The 14,827-nt window shown below is 49.9% G+C and overlaps 1 long non-coding RNA gene across 3 annotated transcripts in view; it reads right to left on the bottom strand.

The window, feature by feature from the left end:
* The window catches only part of LOC107122776, a 13,897-nt gene extending 6,801 nt beyond the window's left edge, over nucleotides 1-7,096 (bottom strand). For all 3 annotated transcript variants that reach the window (XR_001482933.1, XR_001482935.1, XR_001482934.1), the window contains exon 1: nucleotides 6,992-7,096. This is a non-coding gene — a long non-coding RNA (uncharacterized LOC107122776). The remainder of the gene's footprint in view (nucleotides 1-6,991) is intronic.
* Nucleotides 7,097-14,827: the final 7,731 nt, after the last annotated feature.

Raw genomic sequence — 14,827 nt, 5'->3', positions numbered from 1 at the left:
GTACATTTTAGTCTCACAACAACTCTGAGAAAGAGTGACTAACTCCCAGGTCACCCAGCAAGCTTCATGACTGTGTGTCCCCCAGCCCAACCCTGTAACCACTCCACCATGCTCGTTTAACAAAAGAAATGTGAAAACAAAGGCAAAGAGAAAATGAAGTGGAATGGAGAAAATTGGAGGAGGTTGTGGCTCAGCGGAAGAGCCTCTGCTTGGCATGCAGAAGGTCCCAGGTTCAATCCCAGGCATGTCCAGTTGAAGGGACCAGGCAGGAGGTGATGTGAAAGACCTTTGCCTGAGACTCTGGGGAGCTGCTGCCAGTCCGAGTAGACAATACTGACCTTGATGGACCCAGGGTCTGATTCAGTATAAGGCAGCTTCATGTGTGCTCATGTGTGTCCGGCAGGGGCAAAGTCCTCATTCACTGAAGAAACCACTTCCTGCCCACCCGCCAGCATGTCAGATGCTGCTCATAGGTTTCCGAGGGCTGACAGCCATTGGGACGAGAAACCTGAGAGCATACAATAAGTGTCAAACTCATTTGTTATGAGGGATGGATCTGACATAACATAAGAGATGCCAATGTTGGATCAGGCCAAAGGCCCATCCAGTCCAACACCCTGTGTCACACAGTGGCCAGAAATACCAGTGCCATCAGGAGGTCCAGCAGTGGGGCCAGGACATTAGAAGCCCTCCCACTGTTGACCCCCCCCAAGCTCCAAGAAGACAGAGCATCACTTGCCCCAAAGTCCCTATCTATACCTTGTGGCTAATAGCCACTGATGGACCTCTGCTCCATATGCTTATCTAATTCCCTTTTGAAGCAATCCATGCTTGTAGCCACCACCACTTCCTGTGGCAGTGAATTCCAAGTGTTAATCACTCTTTGGGTGAAGAAGTACTTCCTTTTATCCGTTCTAACCCGACCGCTCAGCAATTTCATGGAGTGCCCACGAGTTCTTATATTGTGAGAAAGGGAGAAAAGTACCTCTTTCTCTACCTGTTCTTTCCCATGCATAATCTTATAAACCTCAATCATGTCACCCCTCAGTCGTCGTTTCTCCAAGCTAAAGAGCCCTAAGCGCTTTAACCTTTCCTCATAGGGAAAGTGTTCCAACCCTTTTATCATTCGAGTTGCCCTTTTCTGCACTTTTCCCAAGGCTATAATATCCTTTTTAAGGTGTGGTGACCAGAACTGCACACAGTATTCCAAATGAGGTTGCACCATCGATCTATATCGGGGCATTATGATATTGGCTGATCTGTTTACAATACCCTTCCTAATAATCCCCAGCATAGCATTGGCCTTCTTTATTGCAGTCACACACTGTCTCGACATTTTCAGTGAGTTATCCACTACAACTCCAAGATCTCTCTCTTGATCAGTCTCTGCCAGTTCAGACCCCATCAACGTGTATTTATAGTTAGGATTTTTGGCTCCAATGTGCATCACCTTGCACTTGGCCACATTGAACCCCATTTGCCATGTTGACGCCCACTCGCCCAAAATTGACAGATCCCTTTGGAGTGCCTCACAATCCTCACTGGTTTTCACCACCCTGAACAACTTCGTATCATCCGCAAATTTAGCACTTGTCCTTTTATCCCATGATTTTTGAGCTTACTTAGGAGCCTTTGATGAGGAACTTTATCAAAAGCTTTCTGGAAGTCAAGGTAAACAATATCTGTTGGGTCCCCTTTGCCCACATGTTTGTTCACCCCCTCAAAGAAAACTAACAGTGAGACAAGATCTTCCCTTAAATGTCACTTTGTTGGGCCGGGCCATGTGTGCCATAAAATGTAATGCCAGGTTAAGTACTGGAGATATAAACTTTATAAAGGACACTGGCAAACCCGATTAACAATATTATTTTTTACTCAAAATACAGAGAAAAGTAATTGATTCCAGAAGTGAAAGCAATTGATTTACTGGGGAACCCACAGAAGCCTGGCTCTCCCAGATGCCCCCACCCCTGCGTTTACCACAGAAGTGGCAGGGCTGAGGGGAAGGCCTGATGGAGAGGCTGTTTCCAAAAGCTCCAGGGGGGCGATTTTTGTCCTCCTGCCACTCCTTTTCCCTCATGGGCTGAGAACAGCACCAGTGGCTCACAGGCTGGAGAAGGGCCCCAGACAGGCCAGTTCCACGCCGGGGGCCATATGTTTGATACCCCTGCCCTAGAATGCCAAGCCCCGCAAGGAGACCGGGCACTCCAAGCCTGCATAGTACAAGGGCACAGAACTGCGATCCTAGTGGAGAGGGCACCCAACGCCAAGGCCACCTTTTCAGTATTTTGACGCCCGTTGCAAAAGGGGCTGGAAGGCTAACGAAAAAGGAAGAGAGATGCTGGACACCTTCACATTTGCTGAGCAAGCACAGCAAGGCAGGGGCCTTCCCAGAGGTACCAAGCGCCCTAGTTAATAAATCAGGTACAAGGAGCAGGCAGTGAAACACAAGGCGGTTCTGGCTGCTAGGCGAGCCCACGCAATTCTTTGCCCTGCTCTACGGTTCCGTTCGGCAGGGGGAGAGCCTTCCTCATCCATTGCCAGAGACCATCCCTACCAAGCAACCAGAGTTCCCCTCAACATGGCAAAAGAGGCCGGGATAGAGAACAGCTATAGGGGAGACTTGACAAGCATGGTGGGGCCGGGTACCCCTGCCTCCATCTGCTTTTCTTCCCTGGTAAGCCCCCCCCGCCCCAAATTCCTGTTATCTCAGCAAACACGCATTGCTGAGATACCTTTTTGTTCCGTGCTCCTTGCTGGAGGTGTTTTCGTCTTAAATCCAGGGGGAAAGGAGAGTGCTGCCTAGCTGCCAGGCCCCCACTGACAGAACAAATTGAATTCACTCCAAGGGAAGAGGGCTGACGCCAGACTAGGCACCTCCACGTTTCGTAACAAGTTTTAAGCCGAGAAGTTCTAACAAGTTTTTAGAAGGGAGGTATGCAATCTGCAACCTAATAATAGGGGCTTTGGCAAAAGGAGGCACGTTAGAAGCAAAGCAAGCAAACGGGGAGAAAGGAGAGCGGTTTGGAACCAATGACCAAAAAGGGTGCAGGGAAAAGCTATTCCCATCACTTTGCCTCCCGGCTTAAAAACAGAGCTTTGGGACAGCATCTCCCTGGGCGGGAATGGAGGGGGCAAAGGTTCGATACTTGCAGTGCTTCTTCATTCCCCTCAAAAACATGGCCCTGCCCACACTTTGCAGTCAAAGGACACTGAGGGAAAAGCACAAGCCCCCCCCCCCACGCACTTACTTGAAAAGAAGTCAGTGGTTTTCAATGGGAAGGTATTGCACAAAAGAGAAGCACGCTGAAGACAGGGGCAGAGAAAAATCTTCTTAAGGAGGGACGATTCCAAGGCCTCGCTGTTGCCCAGACTGTATTCTGTGTTCACTAACCTTCACTCCTGCCCCACTACCAATCCAGTTAAAAAACACTGCGCTCTCCAAGGGGGTGACCAGCACAGGGTTACTGAGCCAATCAACACTTAATTTCTAAGAGAAATATCATCCCTCAGCCCCCACCTGGGACTCGGAAAAACCAGGAGAGGAAGAGATGAGGAGAGGAAAAGCTCTACCCTTCTGGCCTAAATGCTCTGCTGTCAATCCTCAGATGTGTATTTATTTTGGTTACGCTGTATGTGTGTGTGTGTGGGGGGGGGGAGATTCTGTGCATGTGATCAAAGCACTCATTCCTTTCATTACTACACATATTCCAAGGCTAAGCCCTGCACAGGGGGAAAAAAGAGAAAGAAATACATTTGCCGGCTAATCCCTGGATCTAAGTAAGCCCGGGGAACCAAGGAGAAAGAATCATCTGCTGGCGGCCTGAGGACCATCTCTGGCATTATCAAGCCCACCTACGAGGAAGTCTTTCAAATGATCTGTACCTATCAGTAAAAACACAGAAGGCAGACGGGAGGGAGGCAAATCTATCTCCAAAGGCACAGAGACTCCGCGCCGCTCCCCAAATTCTCCACATATACGCTGCAGCGCCTCTCAAGCAGACAAATGTGCATGACTCACTGCTCAATGATTTCTAAAAGGAGCCAAAGTTCAAGCAGAGCTCCATCTCGCCTCTTCCTTGCCTAAGCCTTCTGGCCCTAGGACCAAAGACACAGAGATGCCTGCCTCCAGGGACATGCCAGGCTCCACCCTGGCATCCAAACTTCTTTTTTTTTAAAGGGCTGTCTCTAGCCTTGGGGCTATGGTTGCCAACTCTGGGTTGGGAAATAACTGGAGATTTTGGGGGTGGAGCCTGGGGAGGGCCGGGTTTTGAGAGGGGAAGGACCTCAGCTGGATACAAAGCCACAGAGTCCACCCTCCAAAGCAACCATTTTCTCCAGGGGAGCTGATCTTGGTCAGCTGGAGATGAATTGCAACAGTGGGTGCTACCTGGATGTTGGCAACTCTACTTGTGGCGCCCAACTGCTAGCTAAGAAAGATCTCCCTGCTTCTACCTTCCGTTATTCTTCTCTCTAATAAAAGGAAGGCGCTGTGACAACTGACAAGCACCAGGCACGTTCTGTAAAATTAAAACTTGTCTTTAAATGCACTTAAATAACTACAGGACTGCTTCACTTTGTTCTCAACCATTTTTAGGTCCCAGGTCAAAAACTCCCTAGGAGAATTTTTGGAGCTCCCAGCGGGATTTATTGACGGCATTATGATATCGCGGGCAGGTTTTTGCACCGCTGTTTCCTGTACTGTCAACTAGTCTCAGTCGAATGGTGGGATAGAAGCCTTTTAATAAACAAAGTCCTACTTAAGTCCTGGCTGTTCTCCCTTATTCCCCACCCCACTATAGCTTTTGGTTGCTGGCCTGCAGGCTCTGCTGCAAAAACCAACACCAGGGCAAATGAAAAGAGTGGTTGTGGTCCTCGAAAAGTACAGCCACCATAATGCCAAGTCCTCACTGCTCAGATGGACTGCTCCAGATCAGGAGACTGACCCCGGCTGTCTAGGAGCCCAGGCCAGTGAACGACACTCTCCCCCACCATGAGTCCTGAATGGCTGCGTATCGTTTAGGCTACAGGTCACATGAAGCTGTCTTATACTGAGTCAGACCACAAGTCTATCCATGTCAGTGTTGTCTACTTTGACAGGCAGCAGCCCTCTAAGGTCTTTCACATCACCTACTTCTCGATCCTTTGAATTGGGATTGAACCTCGGACCTTCTGCATGCAAAGGAGATGCTCTCACGTCAACACACATGAACCACATGAAGCTGGCTCTATACTGAATCAGCTCATTGGTCCCTCAAGGTCAGTATCGTCCACTCAGACTGGCGGCAGCTCCCCAAGGTCTCAGGCAAAGGTCTTTCCCATCACCTACTGGCCTGGCCTTTTTAACTGGAGATGCCTGGGATTGAACCTGGGACCTTCTGCATGCCAAGCAGATGCTCTACCACTGAGCCACAGGCCCCCTCCAGCTCTCCTTAGCCGTAACTCCTCCCCATTGTGACAGTCCTCCCACTCTGCCCGGCCCACTGCCCTCACAAAGCCTCTGAGCAAGCAGATATTTTGTCCTGCACTTGAAGAATTTTTGAAGACACAACAAACAAAAGCAAACATAGTTTAACATTATTCAGTTGCCTCCCACACCCCTGCAGCCGTGATTTCTCCCAAACTATTAGGAGGAGGGGGGGGAATCGATTCACTTGCTTCAGGCAAAGCAAGCACTGCTGGAACAGTTGCAGAAGATCAGCGTGGAAGGCTGAGCAAGCAGCAAACACTTCTTCTCATGAAATGCACAGAGGAAAGGGACAGCCGCCCTCCAGGTGCCTGGGGCACAGACAGACACAGTTGTGGAAAACAGGAGATAAAAAAGGCAGATTTAAAAAATGAGAAACTCGTATGCGCCCTGGGTCAAGTCTTGGCCATGTAATGTTTGTGATGCTGTTCAGCATGCAATAGAGCATAAGAGTACGCAAGCTTTTAATTTGACAGGGCAGCCAGAAACCTCAGGCCTGTCTTGCCACTGATCTCCATCTTAAAAAGTGACATTGATTTAAGTTCCAGTGGGGGCAACTATAGGAGTCTTCCACAACAAAAACAAGAGGGAAATATTGCAGCATCTTAAACCTAACAGATGGTAGCATCAACTTCCAGGGGCCCCATAGCGCCGGCGACAATAAGAGCGGCTTTGTGGCACCTTATAGATTTAAGATAATTCATCTTCCCGACTTGCACTTTCAATTTAACGCTTCGTGGCAGCAGACTTTTGATCGCCCACCTAACGGGACTTACTTTCAAGTAAATATGCATGCACTCCGGCTGCACACGTGAGAAGAGCAGAGCGGCCAGAAAAGCAACTCCGTTACCCTTCACACGTTACAGTCCGCGGGAAACGGGTCATGCGACTGAAGCACGGCTCAATTTAGCCTCTCCCCCCCCCATGCCTTTTCAACACAGCCTCCGATCCTCAGAGGAAATGCCGGGAATGAATGCCCCCTCCCCGCCCCAGAACCGACGCCGGCAAAGGAAGGACAGAACAGTTTCGGGGTGCAGAAGATGTGCAGCTGGGAAGGACTGTGCTACCACCGTACGGCGTTCCTCGCCGCCCCCCCCCCTCTCCCTCCCACCTCCACACATGCAAGAGTTTTTAACCCCTTGAGTAAGCCGCGTGGCCGGCTCGGCAGCGTCAAGCTGGCTCCTCTTTCACAGCCGGCCGACCCCACCCCCGGACTCCAGCTCCCCTCCTCGGTTCTACACCGCAGAGGGGCCCGAAGAGATGATGCGCAATGCCTCCAACCATTCCCGCCCGCTTCGCCCGGCGGCCCAGCACCTCTCCACTGTCTCGAGCCACGCCGCCCGCTCGCCTTCCCCGCGGCCTCGCCCAACTCCCCCCCTCTTGCTTCCCAACCAGGGAAACTTTGGAGGAGCCGTCCGTGGCGGTTGGAGGCGCCCGGGAGCGCGGCGACCAGAGTTCTCCTCCGCGGAGCCCGGAACCCACCCGACTGCCCCGGGTTACTGCAGCACCACGCGTGGCGCTCACCTCTTCGGACTGCGCGCCTCCACCAGCCCGGGAAAACTCTGCGCCCCCTTCCTGCTGCTCCCCTCTGCCCGCGCGCCGCTCCCCTGCCTGTTCCAATCCGGCACCTTCACTCTCGGCCAGTCTCTCAATTCGGCGGGCGGGCGGGCAGGGAGGGAAACACCACCCACCGCTTTAACTCTTCCTCCCCCGGGCGCAGCGCGCTCGGGACAGCCGCCGTCCAATGAGCGTCGCGCTTAGCCGCTAGCGAGCTCGGCTTGTGCCTCGGCGAAGAAAATGCGTGTTAAATTGCAGACCGGCTCTTTTCCCCGTTTGGCCGTTTTTGCATTTCGGAACCGTTTCGGTTTTCTGAATCGTTAAATCGCTCGTATGTGGAACAATCACATACTTTAAAAAAAAGAAAAGAAATGGAAGTTTAGTAGCAAAAGACCGAAGGCTGCTCTTAACAATGCAGGAAATCTTCTGGTGGCGAATAGGTTTCTCCCTCCCGTCGGTTCTGGGGTAAGAGAGCCATGCTCCTCAGAACCTGATCGAATGTAAGTATATTAGAAACAAAATCCATGTAATATCATTTATTAAGGCCAACTTCTAAGCTTTCGAGTTCTTCAGACTCTAGGTAGCTCGAAAGCTCGCAGAGTTTCCTCAGTAATAAATTTGATGGCCCAATGGCATCTGATTTAGAAAGCTAAGCAGGGTTCGGCCACGATTAGAACCTCCACGGGAGAGACCACTGAGGAAGAGCAGAGCCAGGCAATGGCAAATCACCTCTGTTCATCTCTTGCCTTGAAAACTCTGTGAAGGCTTCACAGGTTGCCTGTGACTGAACATGCACTTTACACACAGAATAGGTTGGATTGTGTAGGTTGTGATTTTGCATCTTTCTTTGGAACAGCAAAGCTGCCTGGAACATCCATAAGGCGGCTCTCACACACTAAGGGAAGGAGGGGGCCGTGCAAGAATGCGGCTGATCTGCAGATCCCCCCCCTTTCCTGGTTTCAGTGGGGCTTACACAGCAGCACTTGTGGGGGGGTTGTTGTACCCAGTGGGTCAGATCTTGTTTGCCTCGGATGGAGGACTAGTTCTGGGATTTGGGATCCCTCCGCAAGATGCTGTTCAGGAAACATGGACCAGAACTTTCAGCTGATCCAACTGTGGCAACCAGGCTATTATCCAGGACTGGGAACTGGGATCGTATCACCCCCATGTTGAAAGGTCTGCAGTGGCTGGGCATCTGTTTCCGAGGGTTGGTTCATACATTTGAGGCTCTAAAGAGGGTGGGCTGTCCAGCCTGCCAATAAAGATCTTCCTCCCAAGCCCCTGCTCTCTGTGGTTCCGGCCTGCAGAGGTAGTGCAGGTGGCAGCCAGAGACAGGGCCTTTTAAATGGTGGCATCTTGCCTCTGTAATGCCCTCCCACTCGAGGCTCACCTGGCACCTTCTGTCCTCTCTTCTAAGTGCCACGCGGAACACATCATGTCTCCCAGGCTTCAGCTAAGGGGGCTGATCATTTGAAATAATAGCAACAGTCTGTAGTCTGTGGCCTCTTCCAGAAAGATCATGTTTAGACCATTAAACTGTGAGCTATTTTTATCCTCTGGCTGGGGTTTTAATAGTTGATTAACTTTATCAGTCTTTATGCTGTTTTATGGTTTTGCCATGTCTGAGTCTGTGAGCTGCCTCAAGCAGGCCTCCGAAGATTTCTAAACAAACAATCCAACCTTTCCCAGGCGGAGCCGTGACACGCAGAAAGCAAATGGCAGCTGCTGCTGCTCCTCCTCCCCCTGGCTTCTCACTTACATCTGGTCTGAATGAGATGGAAAGGAGGGAGAGGAGTGCTGAGGGAACACAAAGGCCTGTATCACCTCAGACTGTGTGGGGAGGATTACATTTTTTCACACTGAATCCTGAAGTCATAATTCCCTATAAATGTTTTGCCTCCTGAGGTGCTCATTTTCTATTTGTAGGGAGTTCTTACACGGCAGAGGTTTTTTTTTTTAAAATGTGGTATCCTCTCAAGCAGTCTGAAGTGGTACAACCCACTTTGCCATCTCAGAGTTCAGTCACCTCACTCAGCTCCATGCACAAACCAGGCCTTACTCGCCCAGGTGAACCACCAACCCCCATCACTGCTGCCACCCTCTTTCCTCCCCTCTTCCTCTGATAGCAGTGACTGCTTTGTGAGTGAAACTGTGGCCAAGCCCCCAGGGAAATGCTTTATCTATCCGGCAGAAGGGGCAGTGTCCCAGGGCCCACCGTAGACCCATCACATTGTACCTTTGGGCAGCAGTGTTGCTACCTACACCAGCTGGTAAATACTGCTTCAGAAGTGGATTTGGGCAACTGAAAAGCAATAGCTAAATAGTTGGCATACTCATAATTAGGCGCTTTGACACATACTAAATAATGCAGCTTCAATCCACTTCAGCGACTGTTTGCAAGTGGATCTTGCCATTTCACACAGCAAGATCCAGGTGCAAAGTGCATTGAAAGTGGATTGAAAGTGTGCTATTTAGTGCGTGTGAAAGCACCATACATAGTCTGCAGGGTGGGAGAGACAATACCACCCCACCCCCCGTTTCTCAGCCCCCACCTGGTCAAACCCGGCGTCCACAAGGCCCAGTGTGTTTACAGAGGCATCTTGTAAAGATCCTCACCCCAGCTAGCTGATCAATGGCAGCTGGTCCTTTAAGAGTCAGGCAGCTAGTGGCAGCTGGCCCTTTGACAACCAGAAGTCTGACAATCCACAGGTGGGAAGCTCCACTGGGGGAGTAACCAGGCAGAAATTGCTGAGTCAGCGTGATTGGTTTCTCACAGGCTTGGCCACACCCCTATAGGGCTTCTGGGTAGAGGAAGACCACTGGGCATGCCCCAGGCCTGGGTAGGACCTTCAAGAGGCTTGAGGGATGAAGTCTGGGAGGAGAGACCGGCTTTCGCAGAACGTTGTGCACATCTTAAAGCTTGCATAATTGGTATATTTTTTTCTCAGAGACTCAAGGCTCATACTTCATATACAATAGGTATGGTTAAATAGTCATGACCATAAAAGGTAAAGGTTCCCTTGCTCGAAAGCCAGTCGAGTCCGACTCTAGGGTTGCAGACCTCATCTCCATTTCAAAGCCGAAGAGCCAGCGCTGTCCGAAGACGTTTCTGTGGTCATGTGGCCGGCATGACTAAACACCAAGGTGCAAGGAACGCTGTATGGTTACATAGTCATGACCATACACAGTGATATCTGCCTACTTCAGGGTTGCCATGTCCTCCCCCCAGCCACTGGTGGGGGTTGGGAGGATAGGGTCACCAGATCCAGGTTGGGAGACTCCTAGAATGGGATGGAGCCTGGGGAGAACAGGGGCCTCAGTGGGGTACAAAGCCATAGAGTCCACCCTCCAAAGCATCCATTTTCTCCAGGGGAACTGAGATGAGCTGTAATTCTGGGGGATCTCCAGGTCCCACCCGGAGACTGGCATCCCTAGCATAAAAGTAAAGGTTCCCTTGCTCGAAAGCCATTCGAATCCAACTCTAGGGTTGCAGTGCTCATCTCCGTTTCAAAGCCGAAGAGCCAGCGCTGTCCGAAGACGTTTCCATGGTCATGTGGCTGGCATGACTAAACACCAAGGTGCACAGAATGCTGTTACCTTCCCACTGAAGTGGTACCTATTTATCTACTTGCAATTTCTTGCTTTCGAACTGCTAGGTTGGCAGGAGCTGGAACTAGAGACGGGAGCTCACTCCGTCATGCGGCACACTCAGGTCTCGAACCACTGAACTACCAACCTTCCACAGCCTGCAGTTCAGCGTCTTAAACACTTGAGCCACCGCAGCTTACTTGTACACTAATAGAAGCAGACCCACCCCCATTACCTGTTTTCCACTTCTAACACTCTCTGCACCAAATGAGTCCCTAATTATTTATTTTTTATGTGGCCCAGTCTTTCCAGAGGATGGAGTGATGGCCACAGGAATAAACAGATTTAAAAGGAATTTAGATCAAATCATGGAGAATAAGTCTATCAGTGGCTACTAGCCATGGTAACTGAGGAGAACCTTCACATTCAGAGGCACCCAACCTCTGAATCCCAGACCCAGGAGGTAACATCAGGGGAAGGCCTCGGCCTCTATGCCATTGTTTGGCCATCCAGAGGAACTGGTTGGCCACTGTGTGAGACGGGATGCTCACTCTGTGCGACTCTTTCCTCCAGGCTTAAATGACCACTATATACATTCTGCTTTTCCTAAGGAGAAATGCACACGTCATGTTAAGAATGTTTATTGGGTTGCCACTGCATAGATGGAGCAGCCACTGCCCACAACTCCCCCCCCCGTGTCCTGATAATACACAATATCTCCCTATAGGAGCACTGTCATGTATTAAACATCCAGTTACATTCTGACTAGGCTCCTTTCTGGCTGTTGGGTCCATCTGTCATATTTTGATTGTTAGCCAGAGGTGAGGAAGCAGTTCAGAGCTAAGAGCCAAACTAAAAATTCATAATGAGCTGGAAGGCAGCAGCTAATTTGTATACTTAGGGATAGGTAATGACCATAGCATGTGTATAATTTGCATGAATGCGATGAGCTGTAAACCAGAGACGTTAGACATATTGCATGCATTATGCGATATTAGTCTGGAATTCTAAGTCACATGGTGTATACGAATGTTAAGATCAGACCCAAGTCCCTCTAGGCCAATAGTCTATTTCTAGCAGCAGCCAGTCACATGCCACTGGAACTCACAAGCAAGACATGAAGGGGGGGACAGTTTTCTCATCGGGCCCTGGCATCAGTTATTCAGAAGCAGACTGCTTCTGTACATGGAAGTTCCATTTACTACATGATAGCTGCTGAGAGATCTCTAAAGGTAAAGGGTTCCCTTGCTCGAAAGCCAGTCAAATCTGACGCTAGGGATGCAGTGCTCATCTCCGTTTCCAAGCCGAAGAGCCAGCGCTGTCCAAAGACGTTTCCATGGTCATGTGGCCAGCATGACTAGACGCCGAGGCACACGGAACGCTGTTCCCTTCCCACCGAAGTGGTACCTATTTATCTACTTGCAATTTCTTGCTTTCGAACTGCTAGGTTGGCAGGAGCTGGGACCAGAGACGGGAGTTCACTCCATCATGCAGCACTCGTGTCTTGAACTGCCGAGCTATAGACCTTCTGGTCAGCAGTTCAGCGTCTTAACCACTGAGCCACCACAGCCCCTGAGATATCTCCACTTCTCCGTTAATCTATTCAATCTTTTTCTAAAGCCCTCAGTGTTGAACACACAGGAAGCCGCCTTATCAGACCATCAGGGTCAGCATTGTCTACTCTGACTGGCAGCAGATTTCCAAGGTTTCAGGCAGAGGTCTTTCACATCACCTACTGCCTGGCCCTTTTCAACTGCAGATGCCAGGACGAAACGTGGAACCTTCTGCATGCAGAGGCTCCTCCACTGAGCCACAAACCGTGCCCAAAGGTGGTCATGCACTCATTGGATATTGATTTCTAATTTTTTTTTAAAGTTATCATTATAGACACAGAAACCGGAGTTTAAAAAAAAAACCTGAACAGGTCAGAGCCCACATCCCCCCCCCCCAAAGTTGTTGGCCACCATCACTTCTTGCATACCACACACCTCTCAGCCTCAACTCCTTCATACGGTTGTGCTCCTGGTAGTGACACCCTCTTCCCACAAGTGTAGGGACAAGTTTCATTGCATCTAATGACGTCAGAAGAAGAAGATTGGATTTATACCCCGCCCTTCACTTGGAGTCTCAGAGCGGCTTACAAACTCCTTTCCCTTCCCCTCCCCACAACAGACACCCTGTGAGGTGGGTGGGGCTGAGAGAACTCTGACACAAACTGCTCTTTTTCAAGGACAGCTGTGCCAGAGCTTGTGACTGACCCAAGGTCACATCAGCAGGTGCAAGTGGAGGAGTGGGGAATCAAACCCGGTTCTCCCAGATTAGAGTCAGCACACTTAACCACTACACCAAACTGGCTCAGGTGCAGCTTATACAAATTCCCGCCACAATAAAGATGCCACAAGACTTCTTGGTGTGGGTGTGGGGAGGGCGCACGAAATCTTATACACCGAATAAAACTTTGTTGGTCTTAAACGTGCCACTGGACTCAAAACCAGTCCTGGTATTTCCTTCTTCGAAGATCCTCGTGCAGGTTCTTTACCAAGATTGCTAGCCACAGGAACTGGAACCAACTTTTTTTCCCTAGCAGGGCTCCTGTACTTTTTAATCACATAGAAATATTTCACAAGAATCCTTTCCTATCGCTTCACCTCCGTGGCAGGCAAATAAAGTTCACCCTTTAAAACCTCTGCCTGTGGAGCAGGAAAAGAGAAAACAGTTGGCAACTCTAAAAATGAAAGGGCCAGAATGTGCCAGGGGAGCTCTGTGAGAGGTAGGGCTGCCAACCTCCAGGTGGTGGCTGGAGATCTCCTGGGATTACAACTGACCTCCAGGTGACAGAGATCAGCTCCCCTGGAGAAAACGACCGCTATGGAAGGTGGACTCAGTGGCATTCTACCCCACTGAAGTCCCCTCCCGAAACCCTGTCCTCCTCCAGCTCCACCCCCTCCCAAACCTCTAAGTATTTCCCAGCCCAGAACTGACAATCCTAGTGGGAGGGCAGGAAGGGATGAGCCAGTGTTCTCCTCTCTCGGCCCTTTCTTACATTCCCAGGGTAATGCTGATTGCCACTTTGGGGTCAGGAAGGAATTTTCCTCCAGGCCAGATTAGCCCAGGGATCCTGGAGGTTTTTTGCCTTCCTCTGGGCATAGAGCAGGGGGTCCCTGGGAGAGCAAGGGAGAGGTAGCTGTGATTTCCCTGCATTGCATAGGGGTTGGGCTAGATGACCCTGGAGGCCCCTTCTGGCTCTACACTTCTATGCTTATTAACAGAGATGACACAGCCCCAGACTGTGGAATTCCCTTCTCCAAAAGATCCACCAGGCCGCCTCCCTTCTGCAAAGCTGTGATCATTATGTTATTCCAGAGAACCCTTGGCATTTTTATGCCCTGACGCACTGACAGCCCACAGATTCCTGATTTTATGACTAGCTAGAACTTTTGATCTCTGCTGCTTTTAAAAATTGTATTTCTATTTTTATTACTGCTTTCATTCTGCTGCTGTAAACTTTTTACAAATCTGTTCTATAATTATGCCACATTGTAATTTCAGGTAGCGAGCTACTTTTGAGTGCAATTTGACAGACAAAAAAAGGCAAGATAGAAATCTTCCAAAGAAATAAATAAAATAGCTCTCTCTGTTTGAACGCGCACGCTCTTCAGTCACGCTCATAATGGGAAAGAGCTAGCTGTGCTTTAATGATGTAAAGTGGAGGACTGTTTTAATTCGCAAGGTTTAATTTGCCCACAAATATATAATCTGCATGTTTTGCAGACAGAATTCAAGTTTTCTTGGTTCAAAATTAGAATGTTTGGGCTCACAGTACAAACAAGCTTATGTTTTCCTCACATTCTCCCCGGGTCTTAAAGGCACAGTGAGTTCTGTACTCAGAATTCAATTCCCAGGCACACGGGCCAATTTGGATCAGAACCACTGCAGACAGCTGGGGGGGGAGGTAGTTAAACTGTGTTCCTGACCTGAAATGACCCTGGGGAACTGTCATATCCTGCTAAGGAAACTTTTATGTACTGATGGGCTCTATATCAATATCCCCAGTGAGGCAAATGGCAGTGGGGGGGGGGGGAGATTTCAGACTGAGAAGACAATGGGGGGAGAAAAGACTTAAGCTCCCCATGCTGGGAACAGAGTTCTGACCAAAGAACTTATAGTACATGTCTGATCATCAAGATATGGGGAGAAAGTGGGGGGGGGGGAGGA

This window comes from Gekko japonicus, unplaced genomic scaffold (genome assembly GCF_001447785.1).
Source record: "Gekko japonicus isolate JY-2015 unplaced genomic scaffold, Gekko_japonicus_V1.1 scaffold3197, whole genome shotgun sequence".
NCBI lineage: Eukaryota > Metazoa > Chordata > Lepidosauria > Squamata > Gekkonidae > Gekko > Gekko japonicus.
Note: the sequence above shows the minus strand (reverse complement) of the source record. Positions and strands in the feature narration are given on the sequence as shown.